Below are 23530 nucleotides of genomic sequence, written 5' to 3' on the forward strand. Positions count from 1 at the left end.
GATTGCTCTGCAAATGCCTAAGGTGTCACAAGGCTCCTCTGAACTAGGTGAGAGCTAGATGATTTTGAAAACCAAAGACTTTTATGGATTCCAAGTGATCATATCTTGCATCGTTAAATGGAAAACCATGTTCAAAAAGAACAACTTCGGTTTTTAAATTAACTTCATTGACATATAATTTACATACAATAAAATATGCTAATTTCAAATGTACAGTACGATGAGTTTTGGAAAAATAATTAGGATTTAGGAATTTCCTTCATCTCAAAAAGCTTCCTCAGTCCCCTTTGAACTCAACTTCCCATCCTTGGCCCCAGGCATCTAATGATGTACTTACTATTCATTACAGATTAGTTCTGCCTTTTCTAGAATTTCGTATTTATTCCTCATTAATAATTCTGTGAGATTAATGTTTGGCTCAGTGAGGTTAAGCAAATTTCACAATTTCACACAATTCCAAGATTCAAAATGAGGATCTGAAATCAGGTCCCTCTGATGCCAAAGCATACTGTTAAATGATACTACAGGATTTGGGTCTTGTTCATTTTTACATTCCTAGCATTTTGTAAACCTGACCCTTCGAAAAAAGAACTGAATTTAAGGAAACTGACCTGCACTGGGTGGGACCCAAGGAAAAAAAGATCCATTTTGAATGATAAATCAGGTCTTGAGAAAGGGAAAAAAGAAAGATAAAGGGTCCTTGACTATTATTTGCAAAGTCTCAAAGTATCCCCCAAGAAATTTATTAACTACAAAGGGAAAGATAGCTTTATAGTGAAGAAACCAGCAAAAACCACCTTAACCAAGTGAACAAAATCAACATCACCAGTAAATAAAACATATTGACTTCATGAACCCATATCATTTTGTGATATTTTTGTCAAACCTGTATAGCTTTAGTCTAATTAATGAGGGAAAGAAGCAGAAAAACGTTCACCTTTAACCCAGAAGGCTGACCTATAGCCTGCATAGTTTCTATGAGAATCAAATTAAGTGCTGGTTTCTATATTCCTTTTTTTTTTTTTAAGATTTTTATTTATTTATTTGAGAGAGAGAGAGAGCATGAGAGGGGAGAGGGTCAGGGGGAGAAGCAGACTCCCCACTGAGCAGGGAGCCCGATGTGGGACTCAATCCTGGGACTCCAGGATCACGACCTGAGCTGAAGGCAGTTGCTTAACCAACTGAGCCACCCAGGCGCCCTGGTTTCTATATTCTTAAAGGGTCTCGTGACTGCTATATGTCTCACCAATAGTTAGAATCAAGCTGAATGATAAGCATCAGAGAAATCTTGGGAAAGTAGTTTTATGAGTAGAAACTTGAAGAAAACATTTATGATCTAATACTCCCTGCACATGCCCTCCCCCTTGAGCACTAAGCATGAAACCACAGGCTTCATACAGCAAAAGTACAGCTCTTTCTGCCCACGGGTCCTGTCCCCGTGCTACTTGAATAAACTTACTAAGTTGCGCCATGAAAAAACATCTCAACAATTTTCTTTCTTTTTTTTTTTAAGATTTTTAATTTATTTATTTGAGAGAAAGAGAAAGCAAGCGAGTGCAAGGAGGAGCAGAGGGAGAGGGACAAGCAGACTCTGTGCTGAGCACGGAGCCCAAATCGGGGCTCAAGCTCATGACTCTGAGATCATGACCTGAGCCAAAATCAAGAGTTGGACACTTAACTGACTGAGCCATCTAGGCGCCCCAGGAATTCTTTCTTGACCTTAGTGCTCAATGATCCGGCAATACAATCATGAGAAAATACTGAACAACTAAACTGAGGTCATGAAAGACAAAGTCTGAGGAACTATTACAAACTACAGAAGAATAAAGATGAAATAACAACTAAATCCAATGTGGATCCTGGATTGGATCCTGACCAGAAAAAGAGCATTTGTGGAAAAACAGGTAAAATTCAAATAAGGCCTACAGTTTACTTAATAGTATTGTACTAATATTAATTTCCTAGTTATAATAACTGTCCAGTGGTTATGCAAGACGTTAACATTAGATGAAGCTGGTAAGGGATATAGTTAGAAACTCTGTCCTATTTTTGCAACCTTTCTGTTAAGACTGAAATTAGTTCAAAATAAAAAATTAAGAAAAGGGAGGACCTTGAATATTTTTCTGCAACCTAAAAATACTTCAAAATCTTATAATAATGGATGCATTTAAACCAAACCTGTGTTAAAACTATATATGGTCAGGGTGCCTGGGTGGCTCAGTCATTAAGCATCTGCCTTCAGCTCAGGTCATGATCCCAGGGTCCTGGGATCAAGCCCCGCATCGGGCTCCCTGCTCCATGGGAAGCCTGCTTCTCCTTCTCCCACTCCCCCTGCTTGTGTTCCCTCTCTTGCTGTGTCTCTCGCTGTCAAATAAATAATAAAATCTTTAAAAAAAAAAAAAACTATATATGGTCAATTTCTCTTATACTCAAAACACGCCAATATTTATTGAACATCATCTCTATGTAAGATGGTATAGAATGTGGTGACATGGTGACTGCCTTAAAGCCACTTAGGATTTAATAAGTGAGCTATGAAAGGGGCTCATGGGTGGCTCAGTTGGTTAAGCATCTGCCTTTGGCTCAGGTCACGATCTCAGATCCTGGGATCAAGCCCCGTGTTGGGCTCCTTGCTCAGCAGGGAGTCTGCTTTTCCCTCTCCCTCTGTCCCTCCCATTTCTGCTCTCTCTCTCTCAAATAAATAAAATCATTAAAAAGAGAGAGAGAGAGAAATAGAAAATGTTGAAGGTCAAAATCTTGAAAGCATTGGTTCAAAACACAAAACCACTTATTCTGAAATGTAATAGTTTTCGTATCTTCTGAGACTGGAATATTTTTGCTTTTTCATCTTTTAAGAATAAAGAATCAACTTCAGAAACTATTTAAGATAAGTACTAGATTCTAACTTCCAGAAAATTCCTACAAGTTCTTAATAAAAACATGAGATACGATAGAATACAATTTGAAAATCCTAACAAAACACAACATATATGATTGATACATGCTGTAGGGACATTGTTTCATCTGTAGTGAACAAAATGGAACAAACTTCTGATGTAAAATGCTCATTTCCCTATTCTTAAGATTGAAATTGTTAAGAAGCTATCATTTGTATACAAATCCCACATCTTCATGGGCAAACTGTCTGTCCAGTCTTGGGGTAGACATCTGACCTAAGCAGAGTCCATCATAAAATTATAGTCCAATTATATTTTAGTTAAGCTCTTTTGGTTTAAAACAAATAGAAGAAATTATAAATAAGAGGGAAGCAGTCAGCTTTATTGGAAAGATTGGAAGGATACTGGGGTAAGCTCACAGAACGAAAGAAAGAAATCATCAGAATGACAGAACCAGGGGAGTTCTGTAGACCTTAATAGTATTTATTTATGTGCCTTCCTCTTGAATGCCACCATCTCTACGTCAAGCCACAATTTAATGTTTCAGGAGGGCAAGAATTTTATTTTATCTGTCTTTTCCACCATTGTATCTTTAGCAATTAAAACAATGTCTATCATATAATAGGCCTTCAAAAAACACTTGCTGAATGAACTGATAAAATTAGCTAAAATAATTCCTGGGTAAGAAAATGTCATTGGCCCAGTTTATTTCAGGAATCTGCCCCCCCCTTCTTTTAAAGATTTTATTTATTTATTTGACAGAGAGAGACACAGCGAGAGAGGGAACACAAGCAGGGGGAGTGGGAGAGGGAGAAGCAGGCTCCCCACTGAGCAGGGAGCCCGATGCGGGGCTTGATCCCAGGACCCTGGGACCATGACCTGAGCCGAAGACAGATGCTTAACGACTGAGCCACCCAGGCACCCCTGCCCCTTGATCCTAGATAAGCTGATGCCATTTTGGGGCCTTTTCCATAAACGAGACACTTGTAAATGATGCTAATGGGTAGCTATTAGATATACAAATATTAGAACACTACTGTAAATTATTCTATCAAAGAAAGGCATTTTTATGTAGTTTAAAGGCCTCTAACTTTGCATATTTGTATCATTCCTTCATTTTCTTATGCTTTTTCTCAAAAACAACATGCAAATCAAAGTAACTTTAAACATGGACGATCACCCATGGCACTACTGGCAAAACTGAGTAAAAAGCATAAATGCTAAAATTAGGCTTAAAATCTTTTAACTTGGATTTCATTAAGCAGATTTTCATCAGTTTTTTATTCATAACTGATCTATATTTCTTTCAGATTCTTCTCCATACTGTTAGATTACTAATACAGAAAATTATCTTAATCATATTTACATTAATATTTGTAAAATGTGCATTGGTAGAATGAATAACCTAAACAAGGTTTAATCATTCTGTTATGAAATGTTAACTATCTTCTACTGAATACTCTTAATTTAAAAAAAAAATTTTTTTTTAAGATTTTTATGTAACTCAGTCTTGTCAGTAAACAGGTTTAATCTAATTGTTATAACTCAGAAGCAAAAACCAACTAAACAAAGATTAATTTATCAAATTATATTTATAAATTTATAATATTAGCTCCTCCACTTCATATAATTCTAAATTTCAGAATACCTATTTGTTTATAATATGTGTTTTAAAATGCAACACTATTATAGAAGTCTAGCCTTTAGAAAGAAAATCATTAAATCATTCCAACCTTCAAATTGAGAAGAATTATCTGAAATTATCTGAGAAAGAATGACTTGCAGCTGCAACCCCTCCACCCTCAACATTTTGTATGCATTCACAATTGTTTAAAAGCTACTTCAGCAAGTTAGAATTAGAGAAATGGGCTCCATTAGATAAATTAAGATGTTTGCTTCAGAAAGAGAAGACACAGAAGGCAAATTTATCCTTAAAAGAAAACCTAATTGAGGTTTTGAAGAATCTAACTAGATATTTGTAACCGGGCACAGAATTTTAAATCTGAAAGGCAATTTTAAACCTAAAAGATTAATGTAACTTTGTTTATGAAAAGGCTTTTAAGAAAAAGTCTCTATAGGTAGATCAAAGTAAAGTTGCTGTATGTCAAGTAAGAAAAGTATACTTAGGATTTTGGAGCACAAAATGTGAAATCAAATTACCCTCGATCCTGGTTGACCTTGTATCAGCTGCATAACTTAGAGTAAATTATTTAACTTCTCTATGTTTCAATTTCCTGATTTGTAAACACCTCATAAGTTTGTAAATATCAACGTAATATTACACGCAAAAAACTTGGAACTGTATTTGGCACACAGACCTCAATATAGGCTAGTAATTTTTAAAAAACTGTTAGATAAAGTAAGGGAAATTTTTTACATTACATAAACACACCGTTGTGGCATTTTTCTAAGGACCAATTAGTTGTCCTCATTTAAAGCTCAACCTTGGATTAACCATACCAACCTGGCAAAATAATTCTCATGAGGGGTAGTTCTAAGAAGCTCCTTTTAACACTTACTCCCACCCTAAATTTTTCAAATAAGATCAATGAACTAATTCTAGGAATTAAAGAGATTTATAAAAACTTGTGTAAATGGTTGTTTGTCATAGCATTACTTTTAATATTGAAAAACTAGAAATCTAAATGTCTAATAATAGAGGACTGGTTAAAATAATAATCAACACAAATGAGTATCACCACCACGTCTAACAATTTTCATAATGCTTTACTAAGCTCCAGGCACCATTCTAAGTGCTTAGCATATATGAATTTATTTAATCCACAACTCTGTAAAGTAGATCATTTTATTTTCTCCATTTTAGAGATGAAGTGATAAATATCCTACCCTAAATCAAATGACTAGAGAAAGAACCAAGACTTAAGCCCATGCAGTTCCAGTACCAATGCTCTTAACCATAGGCTATGAAACTAACATTGCAAAAACTCAAAAACTCCGGTTACTATCTTGATTGGTTGGGCCATATCTTCAGTACAGATGATCCCTGAACAACACAGGGGTTAGGGGTGGTGACCTAACACCCCCCACAAACATCTGCATATAACTTAACTATAGTTAAGTCAGCCTAAAACTGGTCAACAGTAGGCTATTTTATCTATAATAACAGCTGATCAACACATATTTTGTATATGTGTTATATATTCTTACGATAGAGTAAGAGAAAAGAAAATGTTATTAAGAATATCATATGGGGGGGCGCCTGGGTGGCTCAGTCGTTAAGCGTCTGCCTTCGGCTCAGGTCATGATCCCAGGGTCCTGGGATCAAGCCCCGCATCGGGCTCCCTGCTCGGCGGGAAGCCTGCTTCTCTCTCTCTCCCACTCCCTCTGCTTGTGTTCCCTCTTTCGCTGTGTCTCTCTCTGTCAAATAAATAAAATCTTTAAAAAAAAAAAAAAAATCATATGGGGGTGCCTGGGTAGCTCAGTAGGTTAAACGTCTGCCTTCAGCTCAGGTCATGATCCCAGGGTACTGGGATCCAGTCCTGCATCGGGCTCCCTGCTCAGGGAGGAGCCTGCTTCTCCCTCTCCCTCTGCTGCTCCCCCTGCTTGTGCTTGCTCTCTGTCAAATAAATAAATAAAATCTTCAAAAAAAATTTAAAATTAAAAAAAAGAAAATCATATGGAAGAGAAAATGCATATACAGTACTGTACTTATTAGAAAAAAATCTGTAAGTGGACCCATGCAGTTCAAACCCGTGTTGCTTGAGGGTCAACTATACCTGTGGAGAGCTTTTGTTTTGTTTTTAATCTCTGCTTGCAACATCTATTCCAAATGTTCACTCAAAGCAAAGAAAGACAGTATACAGATGTTTTTCACAGAACTTTGATATGGCCAATAAAGGTTTAACAATCTTTAAGTCAATGGCTCTTAATCTTGGCTGAATATTAAAAATCATTTGGACATTTTTAAAACATAGCAATACCCAGGTCCCACCACCAGAGTTCTAGTTTAAGAGTCATCCTTATCATAGTCCAATTAAATCAGAATCTCTGAGAATGGGGCTCAGACATAATTTTTTTTTTTTTTTAATTCCTCAGTAATTCTTGGTGGAGACAAGGTTGAGATTCCCCAGCTTTAAACAGTAAGAGTCTTGAGGGGAGGAGATATTTACATGAGTTTTCAGCAGTTCTTACCAACAATCAAGAATCCTATTAGCAAACATTAGATAAGGGAAACAATGGCCAAAAACAAAAACAAAAACAAAAAAACAAACAAACAAAACAAAAACACCTCTGGAATCAAGAATCAGAACTAACCAAGGCCATGAGATTAAAAGGAACAAAAAGGAGGAAGGTCCATGAAGCAACTACTTCCAAAATCAGTGATCAGTGCTCTACCCTGTGGATAAGAGCAAGCTGAGATGCCAGGGTTCCTTTTTGGGATACTGGATAACTACTGGGAGGAATGTAAAAGTGGAATGCCCTTCAGCCTGACATAAGAAAAACTTAAATTATGTGAAAGAAAGCTTTAGAATAGGAGGCAGTGCTTTGGGCTAGGACTCTAAAGGTCCACACCTGAGGAGAAACCGTGTGAATCGAAATAAAACAGCCCTTATGCAACCTGCAGCAAGCACCCTGGCTTTAAGTCATCTCCCCGGCCTAGAAAATCTCAAGTCCCCAAACTGAAGGTGATTCTGATTGCTAGTACTCTCAAGGTACCTGACCCAGGTAAACACAGGAAAATCCTCCCTTGAGGAAAGTAACAATGTCCAAGGCTTCAAATTATCTCTGTAAATAATTTCTTAAGTACAAAGCCCAACATATAATCAAAGGAGATGAGACCACTCTCTAAGAACCAATAGGGAATGAAAATAAGCGCCAAAACAGCCTACCAGGACTCCAGATATTGAAACTGTCATTGATTATGAACCAACTACGCTTATGCTCAAGGAGTTTTTTAAAAAGAGTAGTAGAAAAACTTGGCAGGGAACTAGAAAACTCTAAAAAGCAACTAATCAGATCTCAAAAAGAAACAACCAAAAATTCTACAGTGGAAAAACACAGTAACTAAAGAAGTCAACAGATGAGTTGAGCAGCAAATTAGATACATCTGAAGAGCTTTACTGAACTAAAAGGTCAAAAGAAACTATGCTGAAAGAAGCAGAGAGAGGGAGAGAGAAAGTAACGGAAAGTACAGAAAAGATACAGAGAAAACAATGAGTTATTCTAATATACATTTAAGAGGAGTTCAGAGGAATGAAAAGAAAATATGTGGCAGAAACAATATATGAAGAGATAATGGCTATGTATACTCCAAAAGTAGTAAGAAATCAGTCCACATATCCCAGGAGCCCAATAAATAGAAAGCAAAATAAAGACCTACATTTAAGAAAACAAAATAAAAGATTTTTTTCAGGTAAAAGAAAAAAATATACTAGAAGTAGTAAAAATAGAAAGAAAGACCAAATAAAAACAGACAGTACTGGGGTATCTATGAAATGAAAAGAAATCAGACTGGGGTATATGAATGCAGAAAAGAGAGGAAAAGAAGGGGAGGGAGGGGAGATTAGGGGTAAGCAGAGAAATCTGTATCATTTCCAGAAATGAAAAAATCTTAAGTGCCATCATCTTGGTTCAAGACAATTACATAGTAAAGAAAAAGAATTAAAAATCCCAAATTAAACCAAACCCCCCAAAACACATAAGATATGGTATGAGGATCTATGTCCATTAACTCTTCACCCTCAACCCTAGCCACAGTGTTTTTGATAAAAATCTGAAAACAAACATAATTCATCTTCAAAGAAAAAGTTCATCTGGAAACTTGCTGTTTAGATCTTAAAACACATTTTACCAAAGAAGTTATAAATGATGAATAGATCAGATTCCTAGGCGACTCTATAAGAACACCCTCCACATGAGAATTATAGACTGCAATGACAATGACATAGTCTTTTTTTTTTTTTTTAAAAGTCTAAGAGAAAATGTTTGAGAGTTTCAGTGTCAGGAAACCTTTTCCTCAGTTGCTGGGTACCAAGACAGTATTTTTTCTCCTTTTCCTTATCCCACATGCTTATATAGCATCAGAAACCCTACACCTGGTCTAGGGAACAGGGGTAGAATATGTAGGTACTGGTAGTACCCAGGAAGTGCTTGCCCTGCTTCTGGAGTAAGACATTGTTAAGCAGTTGGAGAACAGAAGTCTATAATCAGGAAGGGGAGTGAAATGATGAGGTCATGGGATAAATGAGAAGGAAAAGTTGAAAAAATAAGTTTTATGGTTTTTCCAAAAAGAAGTGAGAAATACATGTTCCTACCTAAAGGATACACATATCAAAAAAAAAAATCATGTATTTGGAACAATCTTACTTACATGGAATTAAAACAAAGAATTTGATGAAAGTGTCTTTATCCCATTCTTCCAGCAAAAAATCCAATTTTCTACACTACTCAGTGGTACTAATGATTTCATATTCCTGTCTCAACATAAATAATAGAGAATAAAATTAGTTTATAACTCTTATTTTCAACAGGGTTGAAATTAAATTTCCAAATATATGATTTTTAACATCTTAGATCTTAAAATCTAGCAGCATGAAGTTTGTTTTTTAAGCAAACCAAAGATACTTAAACAGTGCACAGAAATAAAGGTTAGAGGAACCACTTATGTTTCAAAGATTAAAGAGGTAAGTAATCCAAAGGTAACCTAAGCCAAAACCATACAAACATCCATTACGTTTTTGCCAGGACTTCAAGAACATTGCTACCAAATACATATATATGCTTTGGATATCAAGAAAGGCCTATATCCGAATAAATAAATCTCCAGAGAAAGAAATACAGTGAAGTGGCCACCTATTAGTGAATTAGATCCTAAAACTTGTTCAAAGACTACATAAAGAACTATAATTATATTGATAAACTTAGCAAGTATCTCGTGTTAGCTGCTTTTGTATTGTGTTCCCAAGATTCCTAATGGTTTAAAAAAAAAAAAAAAAGAGAATCAATTAGATAAATTCTCAGTAATATGTTCTAACAAATAAGGCAATATAATTTACTACACTCTTCCTTTCATAAAAACAATAAAGGTCCTTGTTGAAATAACTCCCTTGTACCTTAAAGTGCTGATCTTAAATCCCTAAAGAATGGAATACATTCTATTATTTTTTAAAATAATCCAAATTAGAGTTTAGTAAGAGAGATTTATACCATGGGTTAAAATGTAAAAAACAAAGGCAGTACCAACAGTTAATGGACAGGAAGTATTACTTAAAAGATGATTACAAATGTATTTAATAATAAATTTTATTTAAGAAGTTCATTATAAAGATACACTTCCCATCAGGTTTCTAATCCAACTGAGAAATAATATTAGTAAGAATTTTCCTCCTATACTCATTAGTATGAATATCTCCCAGTGGCTAAATCCAGGCAGAAGCCTATGGGATCAGCCCCTGAGATAGAAGTGAAAATTCACAAATGAATCTAAAAGCTAAAAGGCAAATGATGACACAAAATACACCCAAAAATCTTTTCTGGTATTAGTAGATATCATACAGACCTTATATTTTATCACTTATTCATATCATATCCTTGTTTAAACTACACCTTCTCCTAAAGAGGGTAGAAAAATAATCCTATATTCCTCACTTTAATGCTGTTTTTAAAAATTCATTATGATATCTAAAAATCTAAGGATTATTTCCAAGTAGTTCAAGCCCTACAGTATTTCAAGGGTCATCTACCCAAGTAGTTAGATTTTAATCACCGGCTGGATATTTTAATCACCTAAGGAGTTAAAAAACAAAATAAAACAAAAATGCCCACCCCCCCCCCAAACTTGCCCCCAGACCAATTAGATTAGAATCTCCAAAAGTGGAGCCCAGGCACTGGCAGTTTCTTTAAAACTTCCCAAAGTGATTTTAATGTACAGCTAGGCTTGAGAACCACTAGTCCATACAAGATAGTGCTAAAATTGTAAGGATTAAAACTAAAATTTTATACTCAATGGCACCCTAAAATCACAGCCAGAAGAGGGCAGCAAGGAGCTATTATGGAAAGTCACACATGGAAAAAAGGTACTAAGAAGCTGTCCTCAGGGAAAGACCCCATGGAAATTCAAGCGCTCTGGGAGAAATGCCACACCTCAACTGGGAACTAAGGAACGGTAAGGAACCAAGAGATAAGCCAGCAAACAGGAGTTGAAGGAACGAGAGGGGGGGAGGGGGAGAGAGAGAGAGAGAGAGAGAGAGGGAGGGAGAGGAAATGTCAGAGAAGTGTCTGACAGAGAAAAGACCACTTAATGGATGGAGAGTTTAAGTTATAGATTCACTAGCAAGCAGAAGGTAATTCTCCAAAATAAGAAGACAGAGGCTAGAAGAGTTTCTTGAAACCTCCATCTTCAACAATAACAGTCCCAGATGAACTAGAAAAATAGTGTGACTCTTGAGAGGTGGTTTTGGAATTCACAAAAGTAGAATAACTTAGGCATAAAACAGGTAGCTTTAAAAAAATCTTGGACGACATATATAAAGAATTAATAGGGGATGTTGGAGTATTCCATAATAAAGAACATATACTCATTTTAAAATAGAAACTACAGAACCTTTAGCTATGAGTATTAAGACTTCATATCCCTCTTCCCCTATAGGATGCTTGAAAAAAAAAAATTGATGTTCCAATTCAGACACTTACCTACAATTATTTATAACCTGTATCTATTTTGGCAAAAAAAAAAACCTCTTACTTTACAAACTAATCCTTCTTTTCCTTGGCCACTAGGAAAACTCAGAGCTTTTAAGAACCTTTTCTTTCTGAGTCTTTGAAGGTTGCATGTTATGGCATACATTTTTGTGTATTAACATTATCCTTAGAACTATTATCTTCCTTGTGCTCATTTTCCAGTCATCCTGATTTCATTAGCTACTTACTCTATCTTATTTATCAGTGAAAAATGAATACAATCCTTTTTGAAATGAGATTGAGATTAAGGGAATCAATTAAAATATGATCCAGACTCATCTAACCTTTGCTCTTGGATCACTTAGTACTTTATAAGCCCTATTAGGAATACTACAAATACATGATACTCAAAAGGAGTCCAGCTGTGAGTTTACCAGTACAAATCCATCTTGACGATCAGAAAAATTGCCCTAAGCATATGGGAGATTGTCATTCTTTATAAATGAAGACAATAGATCTATTACTACCAATATCCCTGCCTACTAAAAACAATAAATTGAACTAAAGAATTATGCCCTTAACACCCAAAGGCTGGCACTGAACTGTTACTTGTTCATTATTTTAAAAATACAAATAAAATTACTGAAGAGTATTTTGAAAGGTATTTTAGCTTTAAGATTTAAATTTTTAACAATTTTTCTCACTTTTTGACAAAAAATGAGACAGGCATTCAAAATTTCTTTGGACTCTTTGTTTTAAGCTAAAACTTCAGCCTCTACCTTTTATTCAAAAATAAATACAGCAAAACCACTTGTTCCTACACCGCCATCATTAGCCAGGGGCTGGGGAGCAGAGGAGAATCATAACCTTGTAAGAAAAGTCAATTATCAGATTTTCACTTGTAATCACAAATGCTTAGCTGACCACAGCCTCCAGGTGAGCTTAATATCCTAACCAGTCATCTGTGTGCAAATTTCATATTTTATAATTTATTAATCTATATTATCTTAAAATTACTTCATGGGTAGCTTCAACTCTATGCTGTGGCTCTTTAAAATGTGTACTGTTCATTTACTGCTTTTATAATGACACAGTAAAATTCCACATGCTGAATTATGTTTACATTTCTTGGGATTAAGGACCATGCTTAATTCATCTTTGTACCTCTCAACATTTAGCACAATGCTACTGATGACAGTAAATATGGTCCCAGTGAGATCTTTTTCCTTCTCTTACTTTTTCATTATTACATTTATATCTTACATACATTATATACTGTATAAAACCAAATGTACAGAATAATTATAGCAGAATTATTAATAATTCCCAAAAGGTGGAAACCCAAATGTCCCTCAATGGATAAATAAATGAACAAGTCATGGTATATACATATAATGGAATTATTATTCAGTCATAAAAAGGAATGAAGTGCTGATACATGCCACAACTTGAATGAATCTTAAAAACATTGTGCTAAGTGAAAGAAGTCAGACAAAAAGGTCACATACTGTATGATTTTTTCACGTAACATATTCAGTATCGGCAAATCCATGGAGACAAAAATCAGATTCAAGATTATAAGGGGATTGGAGGACAGACATTACTGGACTTCCAGATAAAGCTACAGTAATCAAGACAGTGTAGTATTGGTGAAAGAACAGACAAGGTCAATGAAACAAAAGAGCCCAGAAATAGACCCACATAAATACAGTCAACTGATCTTTGATAAAGGAGCAACAATGGGAAAAGCAGTTTTTTCAACAAATGGTGCTGGAACAATAGGATATTCTCATGCAAAAAAAAAAAAAAAAGTTTAAACATAGATCTTACATCTTTTACAAAAATTACCTTAAAGTTGATCAGAGACCTAAATGTAAAACACAAACCTATAAAACTCAGGGTGCCTGGCTGGCTCAGTCAGAAGAGCATGCACTCCTGATCTTGGGCCCATGAGTTCAAGCCCCACCTTGGGTGTAGAGATTATTCGAATAAATAAAACTTACACACACACACACACACACACACACACACACACACACACACAAAACTATAAAACTCCTAGAAGAAAACACAGGAGAAAATCTAGATGACCATGAGTTTGGAGATGACTTTTTAGACACATTTCAATGTTAAATATAATTCATTTTTATTGTCCAAAGATTCAGGGATGAGGAGTCTTAATCTACAGTTTCTGAATATATTCCCTAATTCCTTAAATTCAACTAGCAAGGATCTGTATGAAACTAATAAGACAATGATACTCAAAGTCTAAACAGAGAAAATCATGAAGCAATATAAACCTTTCTAAATGCAGGATAATTTACAATGGAGATGTATCAAGCACCATAGAGGAAGGTGGTATTTTTTCCTGGTGGGGAAATCTTTTTGGTGGCACCCTATAAAGAAGCCAATCCTTTCTACAGAGACTGTAGATTTTCCTGTAAGAAAATCACAAGTCAAGACAGCAGAGCAAAAAGTCAGATCTTACAAACTGGAAGTAAAGGCATCACAAGGAGATAACCTGAAGGAAAAAAAAAAAAGTTCCTTCTACTATTAGTTCCTTTTGGATAGGTTCACACTGCCCAAAACCAGATTTTCATGGGAGTACTATTGATATTTTTCTGTACCCACGGTGGCCAACTGGGAATACTGTTTGAAACTATCTTCCAGGTAGAAGTATCTAGGCCATGCTATGTTTTAAAGAATTTTAAGGACTTGACTGATTCCTTTTCAGCACTGTATCATAGAATTATTCCTTCAGAAAAATCCTGGCTTTACCTGCAGGTTCTCTATTGGCCTACTTTCCTCTGAATGTGGGACAACCTTGGATTCAAAAAGAAATTTTTTTAAATCCTGAATTTTCAGAAAAGGAAATTGTGAGGTAATAGAAAATATATACCAGTCTCTGCCCCTAGTTCCTGGCACAGAGCTCCTAAATCCCTTATAATTTCCTGGGTGATAAAAGTGTCTTTTGTTCTAATGAGGTAGCTATTGGTGGGCTGCTGGATAAAGTACAGGTGTAACTGGGCTTGTGACTGTCCTCTGAAGGCAGCGGGGGCATTTTTGTGGGACTGCCCTTAACCTGTGGGATTTGATGCTATCTCCAGGCAGATAAGTGTCAGAATTGAGTTACACTGTAGGAGATTCAGCTGGTGTCACAGAGAATTTCCTGTTGTGGGGGAAAAAAAACCACACATTTGGTGACCAAAAATATGAATTCCATGTTAAGTAGTAAACACGACTCAGAGGGAAGAAAGACCTAGTAGGGAAGAACTGAGTTTTTCCTCTACACAGAAGGTGGAAAAGTGAGTTTTTCCTTTACATAAATTATCACTTGCATGTTTATTCCTTAAAGCAATAAATACACACCTAGTTGATAACCCAAAATAACTGTCATTCAAGCCCTTTCCTTACCCAGTTCTTACCAACAAAGAGATTTAAAGAAATTATATATATGTATTACACATGGATATGTATACAAACATATACATAATTTATAAATGTGTGTGTATATACATATAGAGAGAACGAGAGAAAGAACTTTTATCTGAAGAATATACAGATGAATCATTTCTTGATATACTCTGGGTTTTATTTTTAGATAAAGACTTTTTTTTTTTTAAAGATTTTATTTATTCGTTTGAGACACAAAGAAAGAGAGAGAGAGCATTAGCAGGGGGAGAGGCAGAGGGAGAGGGAGAAGCAGGCTCCCCGCTGAGCCAGGAGCCCGATGTGGGGCTCAATCCCAGGACGCTGGGATCATGACCTGAGCTGAAGGCAGACACTTAACCATTGAGCCACCCAGGCGCCCCAAGACTACTTATTTAGATTCCCCACCTCCCACCTCCAATAAAAATTACACCTCGGCATCATGACCTCAGCTTTCACTTAGGACACGGTTAAAAAAAAAAAAAAAACAGCTTTGTGAAACCCACTACATCATTCAGTACTCCCTACATGAAGCCCCATTCAAGAACTTTCAGAAATATGCACTAGGAAAGTTTTTACCCCCTCCAAGGAACTAGTGTGTTTTCTGACTTTAGACAAGAGAAGAAAACTCTCAGAACCAAATTCTCAGATCAAATATATCAATCTGTACACTTAGATTTATACACTGTAAATTATAACTCAAAAAAATTTTTTTCACGTCAAACTAAGAAATGATTAAGGACTCTAAGACAGCATGTGTGTCCTAATTGTTCCTGTAGTCTTGACTTTCTATATTTTACCTGATCCTAAAACTTGATTCCTTTTCCATCTATTTTATTTTCCACTGATACAGAGGTAAGCTGGAAAGGTCATACAACATACATGAGAAGAAAGCAGAACAGACTGGAGCTGTGACAGCCAATCCTGACCAGTGAATTATCCATCTCCTAGAGAAGAGGAATAAAATTCATACTGATTGCTTACAGCATACACGCTATTTATAATTAGTTGAATAGTGTATAATTAAACAATTTGATAAATCTATTAACATTATGCATTATATCTATTAACATGTTATTCTCAAATAAATGTCTTTTTATCTTAAAATCCAAATTCAAGAATCTCAAGCAGGTATTATTTATAATAAATATCTGAATCGAAGTGGGCAATGCTAAAAAGTTGAGACACCGACAGCATGTTAGCAGTAAGTGCTATTAAGAGAATTTATATGCAGATGGCACCTGGGTAGCTCGTCAATTAAGCGACCAACTCTTGATTTCAGCTCCGGTCATGATCTCAGGGTTGTGAAATCCAGGCCTATATCAGGCTCCACACTGAGCACAGTGTCTGCTTCGGATTCTCTCTCTCTCTCTCCCTTCCTCACCCCCTGCCCCCCTCTCTAAATTAATTAATTAATTAAATTTTTAAAGACAGGATTTATATGCAAATACTTCTCATATGCATTCCAATTTGCCATAAAAAGAAAGACCAAATCTGACTAATCTACTGTCAATAAATTACAGCTGAAATAAATATTGAAACATAAACCACTGGGGTGCCTGGCTGGCGCAGTTGGTGCAGCATGCAACTCTTGATCTCAGGGTTGTGGGTTTGAGCCCCACGCTGGAGGTAGAAATTACTTAAAACTAAAATCTTTAAAAGAAAGAAACATATAAACTACTAAAAAATGCTTTAACTTGTGTTGTTTCCTTGCCTAAAATGCCTATCTTCCTATTCCGTGGCTGAACCAACTTACAACTCCTGATCAGGAGGTTCAGCTCAATACCACCTTCCACTTATCATTTGCATATTGCACCTTTTCTCTTTCAAAGGCTATACAAACTTGACAAATCTATTCCACTGTAATCATATAGCAGGAAAGATGGGGGGGGCATGTCCTGGAATTGTCTGCAAAGTAAACAAAACAAGAAGACTTCTCTCTTACTCTGACTTATTATTTTGAGAAAATTCAAACCTACAATAAGTTGTAAGAAAGTACAATGAAGACCTTTATACATCCTCCACCCGATCATTAAGTTTTAATGGGGGCAAAACTGGTTCTTGAGGATAAAAAAATCTGACATTACAAGAAGGTTGTGAAACCCAGACTGACCAATTGTTAACATTCTGCCACATTTGCTTTCTCTTTACACACACACACACACACGCACTTTTTTATGGTTGAACCATTTTAAAGTTACCTGCAGCATCATGACATTTTACTCCTAAATATGTCAATATATATCCTCAGAACATGAGCATTTTCCTCTAAAATCAATATAATTATCACACCCAGAAAAATCCATGATGATCATTGATCCATGATGATTTATTATCCATTCCCAAATTTCTCTCATCACTCCAAAAATGTCCTTTATATCTGTTTGAACCTCCAATCCAAGACCCAATGAAGGATCTAGCACACAGTTAATTGCCATGTCTTTGTAGTCTCCTTTAATTTTCCTGTATTTCTGAAGAGTGTAAGCCAATTTTTTATAGATTTCCTATTTGTATTTGATGTTTTTTCATTAAATTATAATTTTAAAAAAGATAGAATAAGTACTACATAAGTGAAGTTGCATTCCTCTTGGTGCATCACATCAATAAACATTTAATATCAGTTCATCCTATAATGTTAAGTTTGATAACCTATATAAAAACTACTAAGATTTCTCCATATCCTGTCCCATTAATCCTTCCACCCAATGATTTCAGCATCTCATCATAATTAAATATTTCTGTGGTGCTTATTCTATTTACAGATTTTTCTATTTCTGTAATTCTTTCTACATTTAGTAGTTGGTTTAAAAAAAGAGCAATGGCCACTTTCCAACTATTGACCTAAAGGGCCTGTGTTCTGACAGCCAAGGGGAAGTTAAATGAAGTGATTCTGGGGTCTCCTGAAGAGCATCTCTGCATCTTACTACCTTTTATATGGGATTCTGTTTAAAATTTCATGATATTAAAGGGTTCTACTAGTTGGGAGAAAAATACTAAAACCACTAGCTTATAATAGCACCATCCAATTCAACTTTCTGCAGTGATGCAAATGTTCTGCACCATCAACAGTGGCTACTGGCCAGATGCAACCATTGAGCACTTGAAATGTGGCTGGTAGGACCAAGGAACAGAATTTTTAATTTAAGTTTAAATAACCACATGTGGCTTAGTGGTACTGTATTGAACAACACAGGCTCAGAGAATCTCCGCTTTAAAATCTGTATCATCATTTTCTGGGATAGCTTACCACTTAAATGCAAATATACTTAACATAAAAAAAGCAGCTTTTAAAAATAATAATATGGTAAGAGGAGTAATAACTATCATTTGAGAACTTTCTAAATGCCACGTTTTACATAAGGTGCTTTACAGGTACTCTCATTTAATCCTCACTATGACCTTCTAATCAAGAGTACACCATTTTGGAAAAAAAAAAAGAGTATACCATTTTGAGAAATGTTTCATAATGAAATTACCCATGTAATTAGAGCATAGTTCTCTTTAACAAAATGCATTTAGAAAGTCTAGGGTCCGTTAAGCTGTTAATTGGATCTGTATTTTAATATGCTAAAAATTTTAATACAAAAGTAAAAGCATTAGTTGGAGGAAATCAACTCTAATTGCTAGACTTTTTAAAAAATTAACAACACCTTTACTATTCTGATGTTAAAAAAATGGCAGAGGGGAAACTTTATTTAATTTCTAATGTCATAACAGCTTAAGAATATGGACCATATTGTGCCTGGAGGAAGTGATAAGTTTTTCAAATGTAAAATAAACCCATGATTCCAGTCAATAAGCAAATAGAGAGGTCTGGTTAAATAAAGCTATTGTGAAAATTTCATTACTGACAGAGGAATGAAAACTATGCTTTAAAGGGCAAGATCACAAGCGGTCTCCTTCCAACAGATGCCTTTTATACCTATAAGGTATGTAGTGAAATATTTCCCCTGTCCTCTTCCCCCCCTCAAAAAAGAGATTTGAAAAGTCTGCCTGGAAGGTTTCATATATGATAAACACCACCACAGAGATCCATAAAATCAGAACTTCAGTCCCTGATAGAGTACAATTTGCAAAAACCTCAACAGTTTACATTTGTAACTTTAGCTTAACAGTTTACTATCAGTATCATGAAGTACTCACAATTCTACATTCTTTCTCTCTTCTGGACCTTCAACATATACTGCTCTTCTTCTTGGGACAGCCTTTGCTGTCTTCTCCAAACTCTGTCTATATGCTGTTCACTCCCCCCAGGAATACGCTTTTAACCTTTAGCCTACCCTCTCTCCTTCCCTCAATTTGCATAGATTGGTGTGGGGGGATGGAATAAAAATTAAAATGTCTGGCATATATCAACTCTGAATAAAGGGCAATCTTTCCTAGCTCTACATACAGCTAGCACACAGTACCTAGTCCATGACAGGGACACTCTAAGCATCTGCTGATATAAAACAACACAGAGGAAAAATGTTTTGGGGTAAAAAAAGGGAAGGGAATTAAAGGGATAGGATATGTTCTTTCAGCATACAAGAATCTGAATATCTTAAGAGAAAATTCAGTTAAACAGAACACCCTTCAGTAAGCAGAACATCCTTCAACAAAACTAAGTTAATTTTCACGTTACTATACTTGCAGGGGTATGTAATATGCAAACAGAAGTTTTTTCTCGAAAAAAGTGCGCAGAGATCAGTGTCAGAGACTCCTCACACCCTGTTTATTTTTTAACATATTTCATTCAGATTGAGAATAAACAATGGCCTAGTTTGTCTAAAATGATATGATGCCTATTGGGAGACAGTTTTCCACTGGTCTATCACATTTCTGCATGCTCTGTGAGCGGTGCAGTGATTGCTCTTTGGTCCAGACTGCTTTTTCAAAGGTGGCTGTAAAGCCTTGGGAGATGGGGATAATGTCTCCTTCTGGAGCAAAAATTTGGGCCCCCTCAACCCAGGGCTGCTCTCCAGTACTCTCACTGGGTGTGCAGTTGTCATCCAGCCCACTTCATGGGGCTTCCTAGTCCATCATACACTAAGTGGCACTCAGGAAACTGGTACAAAATGCCGAATACTCAAGGCTTCTTACCAGCATCCATGAAACTATGGCAGTCTAATTTACTGGTTTAAAATAAAATTTCAGAATTTACATATCCATAAAAGTAATCATGTGGAAGAATCAGAGGTCTCACAAATCTTATTTTTTTACTTATCATTTTTCAGAACATATATGGATATCTTTTGTGAACCCTGGAAAGGATAACTTTATGGTATCCATTGGCAATACAGTCATTAGGTTATTAAGCTACATGTTTTCAGACACCTATTTACAAAACACAAGAATATTTTGCATGCTTTATAGACACAGGGCCTATGCTTCCTGATTAAAGATGCTCTTAATATGATGGGCTCTTTTGCCAAGTGGTTTTCAAAGAGGAGTCAGTATATGTATTTTGTGAAAGATTCCCAGAAGATTCTAACATACAACCACATATATCTCATCCAGCTAAGCCCATCACTCTAGGAGTCCGCCTCATAACCACTAAGAGACTGACAGTTATGGTAGTGGTCTACATATATTAAGAGGGCAGCTGCACTATGGTAGTGCCATTTGGTGAAAAGAGTTCTAGCTCTAACAGCCTTAAGTAGCTGCAGCCACATCATCTAATTGCTTCATCCACCTTACCTGTACGGGAAGACTTTAGTGGACAATTACTAAGATCCCTTCAACTCCAAAGTTCTCTAATTCTCATGCTATCAGTTACTAAAATTGCTGTGGTTCAATGGAAGACATTCACCTACTACAACAATAATAAAAGTACTTCTGTATTCCTTTAAAATACAAAGAATGCCACTTCTGGGGTAGAAAAAAATTAAACATGTATGAATCAGCTTCTAAATTCAAGGAGCCAAAAGGTAAGTAGCCACATTATTAGTAAAACCAGATGCTTTCTGGCCCAGACCTAAACTGTCAAATACTTAGAGTGATGAGCGTCTCTATGAACATACCAGATGGAGCATCTGTCCCAGAGACCTCTATTATTTTAAAGAGCCTTGGATATCGAGGAGTTATTTTGTTATCCAAAATAAACACAGTCTTCTTTTTGGGGCCATGAGTTCATGATCCTGTACTAGTGGATTTATATTTGAAGTTCTTTCAGAAGAACACAGTTTTGGCACATTAATAATCATGGCTCCTCACTCAGTCCAGTAGGGCAGTAATTGCCTAGTCTATGAGAACAAAGTTCAAGACCATTGCAAATTTCTTGTATAAAATCTACAGGTCAGTACAAAGCAATTTTAATTAGCTAGAGAGGCCTATGATGGCCACATATCTTAAGAGAGATGTGGATTCAAATCTAACTTAGCTCTTTGAGTCTTAGCAACCTATTTAACCTCTCTAAGCCCCAGTTTCTTCAGAGGATATTATGAGCTACAGAGGAATGCTGTTTGTAAAAATTAAATGAGATTATTTCATAAAGGGCTTAACAGACTTGGATACATAGTAGGTGGTCAATAACTGATAGATAATATTACTAAATGACCTGGAATTCACTGAGTTCCATGATCTTTTACCTATCTTCCCAATGGTATCCCCTCCTATAACCTAACAATACTGTACACATTTACTATACCATATCACATCTCATGTGTTGAATATACTGTATGTGCCTCCATTTTCATATCTTTTTTTTTCCATTTTCATACCTTTGATCATGCTATATATACTCTCTGCCTGAATTTTCCCTGTCAAATTCTTATCCATTCTTAAAATCCTTGATCAAATTCCATTCTCCTTCAAAGGAACTTCAAATAACCTACTCCTTTCAGAAAGTCAGAATGCTGGTGCTTGCAGCTGGTGCTCAAAGGGAAACAAATTATTAATCCCCAAGAAAATTTAGAAGGCTCTAAGAGATAACAGGTGTTGGCTTTGTAGAAGGAAGAAACTAGCAGCCTGAATATTAGAAATAAGCCAAAGGAATAGATCACTTTGAAGCTAAACTTACAGCAAAAGTGGGGCAAAGATAGCAGAATGTCCAGTATAGTATACACAGGAGTTGCTTCATGAATATTTGAGTAATGAACATAAGGGGAAAAGCCTGGAAAATTAAAAATTTTATTTTTCACACTTCTATGAAGATTCAGGAACTAGGATACCTATGTTAGAGAAAAAGGCCCACTACAGCCTTTAAGCAAATATGCTTTCCACTATTAAAAACAAAAAACAAAAAACCCTAAATATCAAGACACCACTGAGAAAAATGTCAATTTTAACTAATGCTTCATTTTTCAATCCCTGAGGTCAAAAAATTTTATGTCATTTTGACACAACATTTTCTGATTATTCTCAAATTTACTTCCCATTCTAGCTCAAAAGTCAAATCCTCAAAAGCAGCTACCTGTCCTCAAAACTTTGTTTAGGCTTTCTATCTACTCTCGCAGACATCTTCCACTATCAAATAAATTTTTTCATAATTTTTTAGTATTTTCCTAAGACCAACCAATAGCCTCTTTTCACAGTGTATGATCTCCAAAGGAAATGCACAATACAATAAATCTTTCAAAGTGACTTCTGAAATCCTTTGTAAGAAGACGTCAGAAATAAAAATTTGAATTAAAACTTTTTCTTTTGGGGACCAGGTTCTCCCACTTGCCCAGATGCTGATCAATACAAGATTAGAGTAAATTTACTCTTCTTTCTTCAACAAGAACTCAAAGTTTTTTCATCATAAAAAGTTAGATACAAAGCTCAGTATCAAACATTTAAGCCTTATTAATACTCAATGATTCCTTTGTAATATTAATACTAAGACTTCACACTAAGTACAAAGTTCTCAATTTCTAGGATCCTTTTAGTTAGATCCATCTGATCTAAAATCAGTACTTTTTGTTCAAAATTTATTAATATTCCTTCAACAAGCCTTTAATATGACATTCTAACATTTAATTTTAGATTGTAAAGGTCATCATAGTATTTGAAAGCTGGAAGAAACCTCAAACATCTCATGCTTGTTATGAAATGAAAACCTTATAGTAAGCCTAGAAGAAAAGAACAGAGTCCAAGAAGTTTGGTAATTGACTATACATAAAGGGAAGAAGAGTCAAGGATCACTCCTGGTTTTCAAGTCTAAGAAATATGGAAATATTAAGGAATCACTAACCAAAGCGGAGTTCAAAAGGGAATAACTGGGGGCAGGAAGAGTGGAATGCAAAAAAGGTTGTTTTGTTGTTTTAAATAAATGGAGTATGACTCTAACCTTACCTTATCAATGAAGGGAAGCATATTTCTTCATAGAGGGACGGATGGGGGCAGGGGGTAGAGGAGAAGAGGACATTCATTGCCTCAGCTTGAAGCAGGAAATCTGTCTCTAACACATACATGGATCCTTTTTCATTTCCCACAAATAGGTAAATTAGTGCCCCAGGAAAAGTCCTCCAAAAAGTTGATTTTCTTAGAAATAATACAAAATATTTCCATTATTTCTGAAATAATTTTACTTATATTTTTGAACTCTAAAAAGGTTTATAATCTTTGTTTTACCCTCTTCTGAATTACTTCAGCCTTTTTCA

The 23530-nt window shown here is 35.6% G+C and overlaps 1 protein-coding gene and 1 long non-coding RNA gene across 3 annotated transcripts in view; one reads left to right on the plus strand and one right to left on the minus strand.

The window, feature by feature from the left end:
* The window catches only part of HS2ST1 (heparan sulfate 2-O-sulfotransferase 1), a 173352-nt gene that overhangs the window by 129154 nt on the left and 20668 nt on the right, over positions 1-23530 (minus strand). The gene's annotated exons all lie outside the window — the stretch shown is intronic.
* On the plus strand, positions 1408-16079 carry LOC118523609 (uncharacterized). Its single transcript, XR_004911202.2, has 2 exons — positions 1408-1904; positions 15820-16079. It is a non-coding gene; the product is annotated as an uncharacterized LOC118523609 (long non-coding RNA).

The sequence above is a fragment of the Halichoerus grypus genome, chromosome 5 (assembly GCF_964656455.1).
Source record: "Halichoerus grypus chromosome 5, mHalGry1.hap1.1, whole genome shotgun sequence".
Lineage (NCBI taxonomy): Eukaryota > Metazoa > Chordata > Mammalia > Carnivora > Phocidae > Halichoerus > Halichoerus grypus.